Consider the following 16,377-nt stretch of genomic DNA (forward strand, 5'->3'; position numbering starts at 1 on the left):
TCCGAAGAGAAAAGTAAAAGGAGGCCTGTGGAGCAGGTCTGGGTGTGACTCCGGATCCCCCAACATCAGGTGCCACCACCAAAGATTCCTACGTGTAGCCCATAGAACCCCAAAAGCAACGGGACGAGTTCTGGTCACATACTCCCTCAAAATGACATCCTGGCCTTCTTCTGGAACTCCCTCCCCTCTCAGACTCTCAAGGTTTCCTCCAGCGTGTCGGTTCCCACAGAGCAGACCTTGGGTCTGAGACCTGACAGTCCAGATGCCACGCGTGCTGCCGCGTGGCGGCGGTGTCGCGGCTTGGGACAAGAGGAGGCCCCACGGTGCGGGCTGGGGCGCCAGGCACCGCGGCGGGCGCTGAGGGTGGGGGTCACCGCCACCCCGGGCCGCCGCCGCGCTCCCAGAAAGGGAACAGAACAAGAGGCAAAAAAAAAAAAAAAAAAAAAAAAAAACCAGAAGAAGCCTAAGGCACCCGGTATTCCCAGGCGGTCTCCCATCCAAGTACTAAGGAGGCCCGACCCTGCTTAGCTTCCCAGACCAGACGAGCTCGGGGGCGTTCGGGGTGGTGTGGCCCTAGACGGCGGAGGGCGCCCCTGCCCCGCTCAAGAAGCCGAGCCTCTCTGCGCTTTCCCGCCGCCGCCCCCGCCGCAGCCTCCGCCGCCGCCGCCGCCTCCTCCCGCCCCAGGCCCCGCGCCGGGCCGGGTCCGGTGTGCTCCGAGGGTCGGGGGTGACGGGCGGGGCGGGGCGGGGTGGGGCGGGGCGCGGGGCTGTCTCTCTATACACACACACACTCACACTCACGCACACTCACACAATATGCGCCTCCACGGCTGGACTCGCCAAGGTGGAGCCCTCCCAGCCCCCCTCGTCTCCTTGCCTGGCCTCCTTCACGTACCCGCTGCCCACCCCAGGCGCCTGGCCGCAGCTGACTGCGCACCAGCGGGACGCTCGCCCTTTGACCCCAGCCAGGGGCCGCCCTCCCCCACAACCCCTTTCAGCTGCGGCCCCCCTCGCCCTGTGGGTGGGCTGCCGCCTATTCCCCCGGGCCAGGGCTGGGGCACAGCCAGTGTATGGGGCGTCTCTCTCTGGGGATGTGTCCCATGGGTGGGGTGGGGTGGCGTGGTTTGGGGGGCGCTGAAGAAATCAGTCCCCTCCATCTCCTACCTCTGGAAAACGCCCAAGCCCGTGGAGAACTGCCGGCACCGCTTCGTGGGGGCCGGGACCCTCCTCCGTGTCCTCCTGTGGCCCAGTCCAAGGGGCCTGGGCCTGGCCGGGGCTGCATTGGACCCCGACCACCCTGGCGTGTGGACTCGCTAAAAATCGGCCATTAGATATTGGATTCCAGCTTCCTTGAGGTCATTTCACTAATGAGTGCACCGGAAAGAGTTTCCTAATCCATCTGTGAGGGTGGCAACTGAAAGAGAATTTGAAAGCTGACAGAATAGGCGAGGGAAGGCATAGGAGATTTCCACACCCAGCAAGGAAGACTTTCCCGAAATGGAAGAAAGAAACGAGCAAACAGAGACACCGGTAGCCCGCCCGGAAAAGAGTCTGCCCCTGAGAGAAAGCACCCTGACCAGGTTCACCCGTGGGTGGGTGGCGAGCTAGCGGCATTCAGAAGAGCGAGGCCCGCAGTCTGTGCGGAAGACACCTGCGCTCGGGTGTGTGTGGCGGCGCGATTCCCAAGCAGCTCTAGATGTTAAACCCAGGAGAAGCCAGGGAGTTCCCAACGCCCCAGGTGTCCTCAGCACACGACTGGCTGCTGTGGGAATGCGAAGCCCGGCTCCTTGTCTCAGAGCGGGGTTCCCAGGAGGATCAGGCTGAAGCTGGGACTTGGCCTCAAAGTGTCCCCTCGCATGGCCACCCCCTTCCCCTTCCTGCTCCTCTACTCCTGGTGCCCCTCCATCCAGGGGCCAGACCTTAAAGAGTCACCGCAAGAGAATCCTGGTCCCAAAGGAGCCTTCTGGGGGACCGGTGCTGAGAGAGGTTGTGGGCATGGCCCGCTGGGGCTCTGCCCGACCCAGGGCTGAGAGATGCAACCTCCCAGCTCTGGGTCCCTGCAGGAAGTGTTGGCAAGCACAGGGCCGGTCCTCCAAAGGCCCAGGTGCAGGGAGCCCAGGCCAAGCAGCCTGTGGAAGAAGCCACTTGCCCTGCCACCCCGGGAACAGGACTGCGGGCCCCGGCCCTTCCCACCTCCTTCTCCTCCTCCTCCTCCGCCCTGCACCCCCCCCCCCGACATGGCACAGGGCTCAGAGACACCTCAGACTCTTGCTACCCAAAGTGCAAAGGGCATCAGTTGCTCCTCCAAACCCCCCGCCCAGCAGACCGCGTCGTCCAGCCAGCCCCCGGGCCTCCCTGGGGTGCCCAGCACAAAAGTGCAGACACCCACCGGACCCTCAATCTCAGCTTTCGGATGCTTTTGCCACTCTAAGGACCCGCAGGCCCGCTGGGCCTTCGGGCAGGACAGAGAGCCCCGGAATCCGACGTGGAGAGCTGCGTGTACGTCCCCATCAGGAGGCGGTCCCCACCTCCGCGGCTCTCCCCTTGCGGGGAGCGGCAGCCGGCAGCCGCAGGGCCTCAGGGAAGACACCAGGCTGGGCCCCCGCGGCACAGCGGGGGCACGTCCCCCCGCACGCGACTTAGGGACGGCTGCTGGAGACTGCTGCGGCCACCCTGCTGCCGGGTTTCTGGAGGGCTTCCTGGAAGCAGCGTCCACACCAAGCCCTTGGAAGGCCCAGGCGACGGAGGAGCCGGTCAGGCAGGGGCCGAGGACGGTGAGAGGCCGGGCGGGAAGGAGCATGTCAGGCCGGGGCAGAGGACGGTGACACGCCGGGCGGGGAGGAGCCGGTCAGGCGGGGGCCCAGGACAGTGACGGGCCTGGCCGGGGAGGAGTGCGTCAGGCAGGGGCAGAGGTGACGGGCTGGGTAAGGGGTAGGGTGACAGTTAGGGCACAATTCACAATCCCAAAGATGTGGAAGCGACCCGAGTGCCCATCCATCCAGGAGTGCATTAATAAAATGTGGCGCGTGGACACCACGGAGTGCCATTCGGCTGTGAGGAGCAGCGGTGAGAGGGCGCCTCTCGTGTTCTCCTGGCCAGAGCTGGAACCCGTTCCAGTAAGCCGAGTATCCCAAGAATGGACACACGAGCACCACGTGCTCGCGCTCACCAGCAAACTGGTACGAACGGATGGACACCTAAGTGGACAGAGAGGAATCACCTTCGTCGGGTGGGTGTCGGGCGGGTGGGGGGAGGGATGGGCATACACATCCGTTAGGGATGGGGTGGGTGCGCACCGACTGGGGGATGGGCGCGCTTGAAGCTCTGACCCGAGGGTGGAGGCTTGGAGAGGGCGACGTACCCGACCTTAACATTGGTGCCCCCACGATACGCTGGGACAACATGAGAGGTATCTGAATAAGAACACAGGGGGGAGGGGGGCACGGGCAACACATGTCACCTGAATACTTGTACTCCCATCATCTGCTTGAAAAGAGAGAGAAAAGAAAATGCAATAATAGAGGTAAGAGACACTTTTTAAAAATGATGAATCCGAAGAGAAAAGTAAAAGGAGGCCTGTGGAGCAGGTCTGGGTGTGACTCCGGATCCCCCAACATCAGGTGCCACCACCAAAGATTCCTACGTGTAGCCCATAGAACCCCAAAAGCAACGGGACGAGTTCTGGTCACATACTCCCTCAAAATGACATCCTGGCCTTCTTCTGGAACTCCCTCCCCTCTCAGATTCTCAAGGTTTCCTCCAACGTGTCGGTTCCCACAGAGCAGACCTTGGGTCTGAGACCTGACAGTCCAGATGCCACGCGTGCTGCCGCGTGGCGGCGGTGTCGCGGCTTGGGACAAGAGGAGGCCCCACGGTGCGGGCTGGGGCGCCAGGCACCGCGGCGGGCGCTGAGGGTGGGGGTCACCCCCACCCCGGGCCGCCGCCGCGCTCCCAGAAAGGGAACAGAACAGGAGGCAAAAAAAAAAAAAAAAAAAAAAACCAGAAGAAGCCTAAGGCACCCGGTATTCCCAGGCGGTCTCCCATCCAAGTACTAAGGAGGCCCGACCCTGCTTAGCTTCCCAGACCAGACGAGCTCGGGGGCGTTCGGGGTGGTGTGGCCCTAGACGGCGGAGGGCGCCCCTGCCCCGCTCAAGAAGCCGAGCCTCTCTGCGCTTTCCCGCCGCCGCCGCCGCCGCCGCCGCCGCCGCCGCCGCCGCCTCCTCCCGCCCCAGGCCCCGCGCCGGGCCGGGTCCGGTGTGCTCCGAGGGTCGGGGGTGACGGGCGGGGCGGGGCGGGGTGGGGCGGGGCGGGGGGTGTCTCTCTATACACACACACACACTCACACTCACGCACACTCACACAAGATGCGCCTCCACGGCTAGACTCGCCAAGGTGGAGCCCTCCCAGGCCCCCTCGTCTCCTCGCCTGGCCTCCTTCACGTACCCGCTGCCCACCCCCGGCGCGTCGCCGCCGCCGCTGACTGCGCACGCGCACGCGCGGGGCGCTCGCCCTTTGACCCCAGCCAGGGGCCGCCCTCCCCCACAACCCCTTTCAGCTGCGCCCCCCCCCTCGCCCTGTGGGTGGGCTGCCGCCTATTCCCCCGGGCCAGGGCTGGGGCACAGCCAGTGTATGGGGCGTCTCTCTCTGGGGATGTGTCCCATGGGTGGGGTGGGGTGGCGTGGTTTGGGGGGCGCTGAAGAAATCAGTCCCCTCCATCTCCTACCTCTGGAAAACGCCCAAGCCCGTGGAGAACTGCCGGCACCGCTTCGTGGGGGCCGGGACCCTCCTCCGTGTCCTCCTGTGGCCCAGTCCAAGGGGCCTGGGCCTGGCCGGGGCTGCATTGGACCCCGACCACCCTGGCGTGTGGACTCGCTAAAAATCGGCCATTAGATATTGGATTCCAGCTTCCTTGAGGTCATTTCACTAATGAGTGCACCGGAAAGAGTTTCCTAATCCATCTGTGAGGGTGGCAACTGAAAGAGAATTTGAAAGCTGACAGAATAGGCGAGGGAAGGCATAGGAGATTTCCACACCCAGCAAGGAAGACTTTCCCGAAATGGAAGAAAGAAACGAGCAAACAGAGACACCGGTAGCCCGCCCGGAAAAGAGTCTGCCCCTGAGAGAAAGCACCCTGACCAGGTTCACCCGTGGGTGGGTGGCGAGCTAGCGGCATTCAGAAGAGCGAGGCCCGCAGTCTGTGCGGAAGACACCTGCGCTCGGGTGTGTGTGGCGGCGTGATTCACAAGCAGTTCTAGATGTTAAACCCAGGAGAAGCCAGGGAGTTCCCAACGCCCCAGGTGTCCTCAGCACACGACTGGCTGCTGTGGGAATGCGAAGCCCGGCTCCTTGTCTCAGAGCGGGGTTCCCAGGAGGATCAGGCTGAAGCTGGGACTTGGCCTCAAAGTGTCCCCTCGCATGGCCACCCCCTTCCCCTTCCTGCTCCTCTACTCCTGGTGCCCCTCCATCCAGGGGCCAGACCTTAAAGAGTCACCGCAAGAGAATCCTGGTCCCAAAGGAGCCTTCTGGGGGACCGGTGCTGAGAGAGGTTGTGGGCATGGCCCGCTGGGGCTCTGCCCGACCCAGGGCTGAGAGATGCAACCTCCCAGCTCTGGGTCCCTGCAGGAAGTGTTGGCAAGCACAGGGCCGGTCCTCCAAAGGCCCAGGTGCAGGGAGCCCAGGCCAAGCAGCCTGTGGAAGAAGCCACTTGCCCTGCCACCCCGGGAACAGGACTGCGGGCCCCGGCCCTTCCCACCTCCTCCTCCTCCTCCTCCTCCGCCCTGCACCCCCCCCCCGACATGGCACAGGGCTCAGAGACACCTCAGACTCTTGCTACCCAAAGTGCAAAGGGCATCAGTTGCTCCTCCAAACCCCCCGCCCAGCAGACCGCGTCGTCCAGCCAGCCCCCGGGCCTCCCTGGGGTGCCCAGCACAAAAGTGCAGACACCCACCGGACCCTCAATCTCAGCTTTCGGATGCTTTTGCCACTCTAAGGACCCGCAGGCCCGCTGGGCCTTCGGGCAGGACAGAGAGCCCCGGAATCCGACGTGGAGAGCTGCGTGTACGTCCCCATCAGGAGGCGGTCCCCACCTCCGCGGCTCTCCCCTTGCGGGGAGCGGCAGCCGGCAGCCGCAGGGCCTCAGGGAAGACACCAGGCTGGGCCCCCGCGGCACAGCGGGGGCACGTCCCCCCGCACGCGACTTAGGGACGGCTGCTGGAGACTGCTGCGGCCACCCTGCTGCCGGGTTTCTGGAGGGCTTCCTGGAAGCAGCGTCCACACCAAGCCCTTGGAAGGCCCAGGCGACGGAGGAGCCGGTCAGGCAGGGGCCGAGGATGGTGAGAGGCCGGGCGGGAAGGAGCATGTCAGGCCGGGGCAGAGGACGGTGACACGCCGGGCGGGGAGGAGCCGGTCAGGCGGGGGCCCAGGACAGTGACGGGCCTGGCCGGGGAGGAGTGCGTCAGGCAGGGGCAGAGGTGACGGGCTGGGTAAGGGGTAGGGTGACAGTTAGGGCACAATTCACAATCCCAAAGATGTGGAAGCGACCCGAGTGCCCATCCATCCAGGAGTGCATTAATAAAATGTGGCGCGTGGACACCACGGAGTGCCATTCGGCTGTGAGGAGCAGCGGTGAGAGGGCGCCTCTCGTGTTCTCCTGGCCAGAGCTGGAACCCGTTCCAGTAAGCCGAGTATCCCAAGAATGGACACACGAGCACCACGTGCTCGCGCTCACCAGCAAACTGGTACGAACGGATGGACACCTAAGTGGACAGAGAGGAATCACCTTCGTCGGGTGGGTGTCGGGCGGGTGGGGGGAGGGATGGGCATACACATCCGTTAGGGATGGGGTGGGTGCGCACCGACTGGGGGATGGGCGCGCTTGAAGCTCTGACCCGAGGGTGGAGGCTTGGAGAGGGCGACGTACCCGACCTTAACATTGGTGCCCCCACGATACGCTGGGACAACATGAGAGGTATCTGAATAAGAACACAGGGGGGAGGGGGGCACGGGCAACACATGTCACCTGAATACTTGTACTCCCATCATCTGCTTGAAAAGAGAGAGAAAAGAAAATGCAATAATAGAGGTAAGAGACACTTTTTAAAAATGATGAATCCGAAGAGAAAAGTAAAAGGAGGCCTGTGGAGCAGGTCTGGGTGTGACTCCGGATCCCCCAACATCAGGTGCCACCACCAAAGATTCCTACGTGTAGCCCATAGAACCCCAAAAGCAACGGGACGAGTTCTGGTCACATACTCCCTCAAAATGACATCCTGGCCTTCTTCTGGAACTCCCTCCCCTCTCAGACTCTCAAGGTTTCCTCCAGCGTGTCGGTTCCCACAGAGCAGACCTTGGGTCTGAGACCTGACAGTCCAGATGCCACGCGTGCTGCCGCGTGGCGGCGGTGTCGCGGCTTGGGACAAGAGGAGGCCCCACGGTGCGGGCTGGGGCGCCAGGCACCGCGGCGGGCGCTGAGGGTGGGGGTCACCCCCACCCCGGGCCGCCGCCGCGCTCCCAGAAAGGGAACAGGAGGCAAAAAAAAAAAAAAAAAAAACCAGAAGAAGCCTAAGGCACCCGGTATTCCCAAGCGGTCTCCCATCCAAGTACTAAGGAGGCCCGACCCTGCTTAGCTTCCCAGACCAGACGAGCTCGGGGGCGTTCGGGGTGGTGTGGCCCTAGACGGCGGAGGGCGCCCCTGCCCCGCTCAAGAAGCCGAGCCTCTCTGCGCTTTCCCGCCGCCGCCGCCGCCTCCTCCCGCCCCAGGCCCCGCGCCGGGCCGGGTCCGGTGTGCTCCGAGGGTCGGGGGTGACGGGCGGGGCGGGGCGGGGTGGGGCGGGGCGCGGGGCTGTCTCTCTATACACACACACACTCACACTCACGCACACTCACACAATATGCGCCTCCACGGCTGGACTCGCCAAGGTGGAGCCCTCCCAGCCCCCCTCGTCTCCTTGCCTGGCCTCCTTCACGTACCCGCTGCCCACCCCAGGCGCCTGGCCGCAGCTGACTGCGCACGAGCGGGACGCTCGCCCTTTGACCCCAGCCAGGGGCCGCCCTCCCCCACAACCCCTTTCAGCTGCGGCCCCCCTCGCCCTGTGGGTGGGCTGCCGCCTATTCCCCCGGGCCAGGGCTGGGGCACAGCCAGTGTATGGGGCGTCTCTCTCTGGGGATGTGTCCCATGGGTGGGGTGGGGTGGCGTGGTTTGGGGGGCGCTGAAGAAATCAGTCCCCTCCATCTCCTACCTCTGGAAAACGCCCAAGCCCGTGGAGAACTGCCGGCACCGCTTCGTGGGGGCCGGGACCCTCCTCCGTGTCCTCCTGTGGCCCAGTCCAAGGGGCCTGGGCCTGGCCGGGGCTGCATTGGACCCCGACCACCCTGGCGTGTGGACTCGCTAAAAATCGGCCATTAGATATTGGATTCCAGCTTCCTTGAGGTCATTTCACTAATGAGTGCACCGGAAAGAGTTTCCTAATCCATCTGTGAGGGTGGCAACTGAAAGAGAATTTGAAAGCTGACAGAATAGGCGAGGGAAGGCATAGGAGATTTCCACACCCAGCAAGGAAGACTTTCCCGAAATGGAAGAAAGAAACGAGCAAACAGAGACACCGGTAGCCCGCCCGGAAAAGAGTCTGCCCCTGAGAGAAAGCACCCTGACCAGGTTCACCCGTGGGTGGGTGGCGAGCTAGCGGCATTCAGAAGAGCGAGGCCCGCAGTCTGTGCGGAAGACACCTGCGCTCGGGTGTGTGTGGCGGCGCGATTCCCAAGCAGCTCTAGATGTTAAACCCAGGAGAAGCCAGGGAGTTCCCAACGCCCCAGGTGTCCTCAGCACACGACTGGCTGCTGTGGGAATGCGAAGCCCGGCTCCTTGTCTCAGAGCGGGGTTCCCAGGAGGATCAGGCTGAAGCTGGGACTTGGCCTCAAAGTGTCCCCTCGCATGGCCACCCCCTTCCCCTTCCTGCTCCTCTACTCCTGGTGCCCCTCCATCCAGGGGCCAGACCTTAAAGAGTCACCGCAAGAGAATCCTGGTCCCAAAGGAGCCTTCTGGGGGACCGGTGCTGAGAGAGGTTGTGGGCATGGCCCGCTGGGGCTCTGCCCGACCCAGGGCTGAGAGATGCAACCTCCCAGCTCTGGGTCCCTGCAGGAAGTGTTGGCAAGCACAGGGCCGGTCCTCCAAAGGCCCAGGTGCAGGGAGCCCAGGCCAAGCAGCCTGTGGAAGAAGCCACTTGCCGTGCCACCCCGGGAACAGGACTGCGGGCCCCGGCCCTTCCCACCTCCTCCTCCTCCTCCTCCTCCCCCCCGCCCCGCCCCCACAGGGCACAGGGCTCAGAGACACCTCAGACTCTTGCTACCCAAAGTGCAAAGGGCATCAGTTGCTCCTCCAAACCCCCCGCCCAGCAGACCGCGTCGTCCAGCCAGCCCCCGGGCCTCCCTGGGGTGCCCAGCACAAAAGTGCAGACACCCACCGGACCCTCAATCTCAGCTTTCGGATGCTTTTGCCACTCTAAGGACCCGCAGGCCCTCTGGGCCTTCGGGCAGGACAGAGAGCCCCGGAATCCGACGTGGAGAGCTGCGTGTACGTCCCCATCAGGAGGCGGTCCCCACCTCCGCGGCTCTCCCCTTGCGGGGAGCGGCAGCCGGCAGCCGCAGGGCCTCAGGGAAGACACCAGGCTGGGCCCCCGCGGCACAGCGGGGGCACGTCCCCCCGCACGCGACTTAGGGACGGCTGCTGGAGACTGCTGCGGCCACCCTGCTGCCGGGATTCTGGAGGGCTTCCTGGAAGCAGCGTCCACACCAAGCCCTTGGAAGGCCCAGGCGACGGAGGAGCCGGTCAGGCAGGGGCCGAGGACGGTGAGAGGCCGGGCGGGAAGGAGCATGTCAGGCCGGGGCAGAGGACGGTGACACGCCGGGCGGGGAGGAGCCGGTCAGGCGGGGGCCCAGGACAGTGACGGGCCTGGCCGGGGAGGAGTGCGTCAGGCAGGGGCAGAGGTGACGGGCTGGGTAAGGGGTAGGGTGACAGTTAGGGCACAATTCACAATCCCAAAGATGTGGAAGCGACCCGAGTGCCCCTCCATCCAGGAGTGCATTAATAAAATGTGGCGCGTGGACACCACGGAGTGCCATTCGGCTGTGAGGAGCAGCGGTGAGAGGGCACCTCTCGTGTTCTCCTGGCCAGAGCTGGAACCCGTTCCAGTAAGCCGAGTATCCCAAGAATGGACACACGAGCACCACGTGCTCGCGCTCACCAGCAAACTGGTACGAACGGATGGACACCTAAGTGGACAGAGAGGAATCACCTTCGTCGGGTGGGTGTCGGGCGGGTGGGGGGAGGGATGGGCATACACATCCGTTAGGGATGGGGTGGGTGCGCACCGACTGGGGGATGGGCGCGCTTGAAGCTCTGACCCGAGGGTGGAGGCTTGGAGAGGGCGACGTACCCGACCTTAACATTGGTGCCCCCACGATACGCTGGGACAACATGAGAGGTATCTGAATAAGAACACAGGGGGGAGGGGGGCACGGGCAACACATGTCACCTGAATACTTGTACTCCCATCATCTGCTTGAAAAGAGAGAGAAAAGAAAATGCAATAATAGAGGTAAGAGACACTTTTTAAAAATGATGAATCCGAAGAGAAAAGTAAAAGGAGGCCTGTGGAGCAGGTCTGGGTGTGACTCCGGATCCCCCAACATCAGGTGCCACCACCAAAGATTCCTACGTGTAGCCCATAGAACCCCAAAAGCAACGGGACGAGTTCTGGTCACATACTCCCTCAAAATGACATCCTGGCCTTCTTCTGGAACTCCCTCCCCTCTCAGACTCTCAAGGTTTCCTCCAGCGTGTCGGTTCCCACAGAGCAGACCTTGGGTCTGAGACCTGACAGTCCAGATGCCACGCGTGCTGCCGCGTGGCGGCGGTGTCGCGGCTTGGGACAAGAGGAGGCCCCACGGTGCGGGCTGGGGCGCCAGGCACCGCGGCGGGCGCTGAGGGTGGGGGTCACCCCCACCCCGGGCCGCCGCCGCGCTCCCAGAAAGGGAACAGAAGAGGAGGCAAAAAAAAAAAAAAAAACCAGAAGAAGCCTAAGGCACCCGGTATTCCCAGGCGGTCTCCCATCCAAGTACTAAGGAGGCCCGACCCTGCTTAGCTTCCCAGACCAGACGAGCTCGGGGGCGTTCGGGGTGGTGTGGCCCTAGACGGTGGAGGGCGCCCCTGCCCCGCTCAAGAAGCCGAGCCTCTCTGCGCTTTCCCCCCGCCGCCGCCGCCGCCGCCGCCGCCGCCGCCGCCTCCTCCCGCCCCAGGCCCCGCGCCGGGCCGGGTCCGGTGTGCTCCGAGGGTCGGGGGTGACGGGCGGGGCGGGGCGGGGCGGGGCGGGGCGGGGGGGCTGTCTCTCTATACACACACACACACTCACACTCACGCACACTCACACAAGATGCGCCTCCACGGCTGGAATCGCCAAGGTGGAGCCCTCCCAGCCCCCCTCGTCTCCTCGCCTGGCCTCCTTCACGTACCCGCTGCCCACCCCCGGCGCCTCGCCGCCGCTGACTGCGCACGCGCACGCCCTTTGACCCCAGCCAGGGGCCGCCCTCCCCCACAACCCCTTTCAGCTGCGGCCCCCCTCGCCCTGTGGGTGGGCTGCCGCCTATTCCCCCGGGCCAGGGCTGGGGCACAGCCAGTGTATGGGGCGTCTCTCTCTGGGGATGTGTCCCATGGGTGGGGTGGGGTGGCGTGGTTTGGGGGGCGCTGAAGAAATCAGTCCCCTCCATCTCCTACCTCTGGAAAACTCCTAAGCCCGTGGAGAACTGCCGGCACCGCTTCGTGGGGGACGGGACCCTCCTCCGTGTCCTCCTGTGGCCCAGTCCAAGGGGCCTGGGCCTGGCCGGGGCTGCATTGGACCCCGACCCCGTGTGGACTCGCTAAAAATCGGCCATTAGATATTGGATTCCAGCTTCCTTGAGGTCATTTCACTAATGAGTGCACCGGAAAGAGTTTCCTAATCCATCTGTGAGGGTGGCAACTGAAAGAGAATTTGAAAGCTGACAGAATAGGCGAGGGAAGGCATAGGAGATTTCCACACCCAGCAAGGAAGACTTTCCCGAAATGGAAGAAAGAAACGAGCAAACAGAGACACCGGTAGCCCGCCCGGAAAAGAGTCTGCCCCTGAGAGAAAGCACCCTGACCAGGTTCACCCGTGGGTGGGTGGCGAGCTAGCGGCATTCAGAAGAGCGAGGCCCGCAGTCTGTGCGGAAGACACCTGCGCTCGGGTGTGTGTGGCGGCACGATTCCCGAGCAGCTCTAGACGTTAAACCCAGGAGAAGCCAGGGAGTTCCCAACGCCCCAGGTGTCCTCAGCCCACGACTGGCTGCTGTGGGAATGCGAAGCCCGGCTCCTTGTCTCAGAGCGGGGTTCCCAGGAGGATCAGGCTGAAGCTGGGACTTGGCCTCAAAGTGTCCCCTCGCATGGCCACCCCCTTCCCCTTCCTGCTCCTCTACTCCTGGTGCCCCTCCATCCAGGGGCCAGACCTTAAAGAGTCACCGCAAGAGAATCCTGGTCCCAAAGGAGCCTTCTGGGGGACCGGTGCTGAGAGAGGTTGTGGGCATGGCCCACTGGGGCTCTGCCCGACCCAGGGCTGAGAGATGCCACCTCCCAGCTCTGGGTCCCTGCAGGAAGTGTTGGCAAGCACAGGGCCGGTCCTCCAAAGGCCCAGGTGCAGGGAGCCCAGGCCAAGCAGCCTGTGGAAGAAGCCACTTGCCGTGCCACCCCGGGAACAGGACTGCAGGCCCCGGCCCTTCCCACCTCCTCCTCCTCCTCCTCCTCCTCCCCCCCGCCCCGCCCCCACAGGGCACAGGGCTCAGAGACACCTCAGACTCTTGCTACCCAAAGTGCAAAGGGCATCAGTTGCTCCTCCAACCCCCCCCCACCGCCCAGCAGACCACGTTGTCCAGCCAGCCCCCGGGCCTCCCTGGGGTGCCCAGCACAAAAGTGCAGACACCCACCGGACCCTCAGTCTCAGTTTTCAGAGGTTTTTGCCACTCTAAGGACCCGCAGGCCAGCTGGGCCTTCGGGCAGGACAGAGAGCCCCGGAATCCGACGTGGAGAGCTGCGTGTACGTCCCCATCAGGAGGCGGTGCCCACCTCCGCGGCTCTCCCCTTGCGGGTAGCGGCAGCCCAGCCGGCAGCCGCAGGGCGGGCGCTGAGGGTGGGGGTCACCCCCACCCCGGGCCGCCGCCGCGCTCCCAGAAAGGGAACAGAACAAGAGGCAAAAAAAAAAAAAAAAAAAAAAAACCAGAAGAAGCCTAAGGCACCCGGTATTCCCAGGCGGTCTCCCATCCAAGTACTAAGGAGGCCCGACCCTGCTTAGCTTCCCAGACCAGACGAGCTCTGGGGCGTTCGGGGTGGTGTGGCCCTAGACGGCGGAGGGCGCCCCTGCCCCGCTCAAGAAGCCGAGCCTCTCTGCGCTTTCCCGCCGCCGCCGCCGCCGCCGCCGCCGCCGCCGCCGCCGCCTCCTCCCGCCCCAGGCCCCGCGCCGGGCCGGGTCCGGTGTGCTCCGAGGGTCGGGGGTGACGGGCGGGGCGGGGCGGGGTGGGGCGGGGCGGGGGGGTGTCTCTCTATACACACACACACACTCACACTCACGCACACTCACACAAGATGCGCCTCCACGGCTGGACTCGCCAAGGTGGAGCCCTCCCAGGCCCCCTCGTCTCCTCGCCTGGCCTCCTTCACGTACCCGCTGCCCACCCCCGGCGCGTCGCCGCCGCTGACTGCGCACGCGCACGCGCGGGGCGCTCGCCCTTTGACCCCAGCCAGGGGCCGCCCTCCCCCACAACCCCTTTCAGCTGCGCCCACCCTCGCCCTGTGGGTGGGCTGCCGCCTATTCCCCCGGGCCAGGGCTGGGGCACAGCGCAACGGGGAGGGGAGCCAGTGTATGATGCGTCTCTCTCTGGGGATGTGTCCCATGGGTGGGGTGGGGTGGCGTGGTCTGTGGGGCGCTGAAGAAATCAGTCCCCTCCATCTCCTACCTCTGGAAAACGCCCAAGCCCGTGGAGAACTGCCGGCACCGCTTCGTGGGGGCCGGGACCCTCCTCTGTGTCCTCCTGTGGCCCAGTCCAAGGGGCCCGGGCCTGGCCGGGGCTGCATTGGACCCCGACCACCCTGGCGTGTGGACTCGCTAAAAATCGGCCATTAGATATTGGATTCCAGCTTCACTGAGGTCATTTCACTAATGAGTGCACCGGAAAGAGTTTCCTAATCCATCTGTGAGGGTGGCAACTGAAAGAGAATTTTAAAGCTGACAGAATAGGCGAGGGAAGGCACAGGAGATTTCCACACCCAGCAAGGAAGACTTTCCCGGAATGGAAGAACGAAACGAGCAAACAGAGACACCGGTAGCCCGCCCGGAAAAGAGTCTGCCCCTGAGAGAAAGCACCCTGACCAGGTGGTTCACCCGTGGGTGGGTGGCGAGCCAGCGGCATTCAGAAGAGCGAGGCCCGCAGTCTCTGCGGAAGACACCTGCGCTCGGGTGTGTGTGGCGGCACGATTCCCGAGCAGCTCTAGACGTTAAACCCAGGAGAAGCCAGGGAGTTCCCAACGCCCCAGGTGTCCTCAGCCCACGACTGGCTGCTGTGGGAATGCGAAGCCCGGCTCCTTGTCTCAGAGCGGGGTTCCCAGGAGGATCAGGCTGAAGCTGGGACTTGGCCTCAAAGTGTCCCCTCGCATGGCCACCCCCTTCCCCTTCCTGCTCCTCTACTCCTGGTGCCCCTCCATCCAGGGGCCAGACCTTAAAGAGTCACCGCAAGAGAATCCTGGTCCCAAAGGAGCCTTCTGGGGGACCGGTGCTGAGAGAGGTTGTGGGCATGGCCCGCTGGGGCTCTGCCCGACCCAGGGCTGAGAGATGCCACCTCCCAGCTCTGGGTCCCTGCAGGAAGTGTTGGCAAGCACAGGGCCGGTCCTCCAAAGGCCCAGGTGCAGGGAGCCCAGGCCAAGCAGCCTGTGGAAGAAGCCACTTGCCGTGCCACCCCGGGAACAGGACTGCAGGCCCCGGCCCTTCCCACCTCCTCCTCCTCCTCCTCCTCCGCCCCGCACCCCCCCCCGACATGGCACAGGGCTCAGAGACACCTCAGACTCTTGCTACCCAAAGTGCAAAGGGCATCAGTTGCTCCTCCAAACCCCCCGCCCAGCAGACCGCGTCGTCCAGCCAGCCCCCGGGCCTCCCTGGGGTGCCCAGCACAAAAGTGCAGACACCCACCGGACCCTCAATCTCAGCTTTCGGATGCTTTTGCCACTCTAAGGACCCGCAGGCCCGCTGGGCCTTCGGGCAGGACAGAGAGCCCCGGAATCCGACGTGGAGAGCTGCGTGTACGTCCCCATCAGGAGGCGGTCCCCACCTCCGCGGCTCTCCCCTTGCGGGGAGCGGCAGCCGGCAGCCGCAGGGCCTCAGGGAAGACACCAGGCTGGGCCCCCGCACGCGACTTAGGGACGGCTGCTGGAGACTGTTGCGGCCACCCTGCTGCCGGGTTTCTGGAGGGCTTCCTGGAAGCAGCGTCCACACCAAGCCCTTGGAAGGCCCAGGCGACGGAGGAGCCGGTCAGGCAGGGGCCGAGGACGGTGAGAGGCCGGGCGGGAAGGAGCATGTCAGGCCGGGGCAGAGGACGGTGACAGGCCGGGCGGGGAGGAGCCGGTCAGGCGGGGGCCCAGGACAGTGACGGGCCTGGCCGGGGAGGAGTGCGTCAGGCAGGGGCAGAGGAGACGGGCTGGGTAAGGGGTAGGGTGACACTTAGGGCACAATTCACAATCGCAAAGATGTGGAAGCGACCCGAGTGCCCATCCATCCAGGAGTGCATTAATAAAATGTGGCGCGTGGACACCACGGAGTGCCATTCGGCTGTGAGGAGCAGCGGTGAGAGGGCACCTCTCGTGTTCTCCTGGCCAGAGCTGGAACCCGTTCCAGTAAGCCGAGTATCCCAAGAATGGACACACGAGCACCACGTGCTCGCGCTCACCAGCAAACTGGTACGAACGGATGGACACCTAAGTGGACAGAGAGGAATCACCTTCGTCGGGTGGGTGTCGGGCGGGTGGGGGGAGGGATGGGCATACACATCCGTTAGGGATGGGGTGGGTGCGCACCGACTGGGGGATGGGCGCGCTTGAAGCTCTGACCCGAGGGTGGAGGCTTGGAGAGGGCGACGTACCCGACCTTAACATTGGTGCCCCCACGATACGCTGGGACAACATGAGAGGTATCTGAATAAGAACACAGGGGGGAGGGGGGCACGGGCAACACATGTCACCTGAATACTTGTACTCCCATCATCTGCTTGAAAAGAGAGAGAAAAGAAAATGCAATAATAGAGGTAAGAGACACTTTTTAAAAATGATGA

The 16,377-nt window shown here is 64.2% G+C and overlaps 5 pseudogenes; all 5 read right to left on the reverse strand.

Annotated features, from left to right (window-relative positions):
- Positions 1-460: 460 nt before the first annotated feature.
- On the reverse strand, positions 461-579 carry LOC142866853 (uncharacterized; annotated as a pseudogene).
- A 3,428-nt stretch (positions 580-4,007) lies between these two features.
- Positions 4,008-4,126, reverse strand: LOC142866854 (uncharacterized; annotated as a pseudogene).
- Positions 4,127-7,557: 3,431 nt separating this feature from the next.
- On the reverse strand, positions 7,558-7,676 carry LOC142866898 (uncharacterized; annotated as a pseudogene).
- Positions 7,677-11,070: 3,394 nt separating this feature from the next.
- LOC142866855 (uncharacterized) lies at positions 11,071-11,189 on the reverse strand (annotated as a pseudogene).
- A 2,098-nt stretch (positions 11,190-13,287) lies between these two features.
- LOC142866908 (uncharacterized) lies at positions 13,288-13,406 on the reverse strand (annotated as a pseudogene).
- Between the last annotated feature and the right edge of the window lie 2,971 nt (positions 13,407-16,377).

This window comes from Microcebus murinus, unplaced genomic scaffold (assembly GCF_040939455.1).
Source record: "Microcebus murinus isolate Inina unplaced genomic scaffold, M.murinus_Inina_mat1.0 scaf007_hap2_Mmur4.0, whole genome shotgun sequence".
NCBI lineage: Eukaryota > Metazoa > Chordata > Mammalia > Primates > Cheirogaleidae > Microcebus > Microcebus murinus.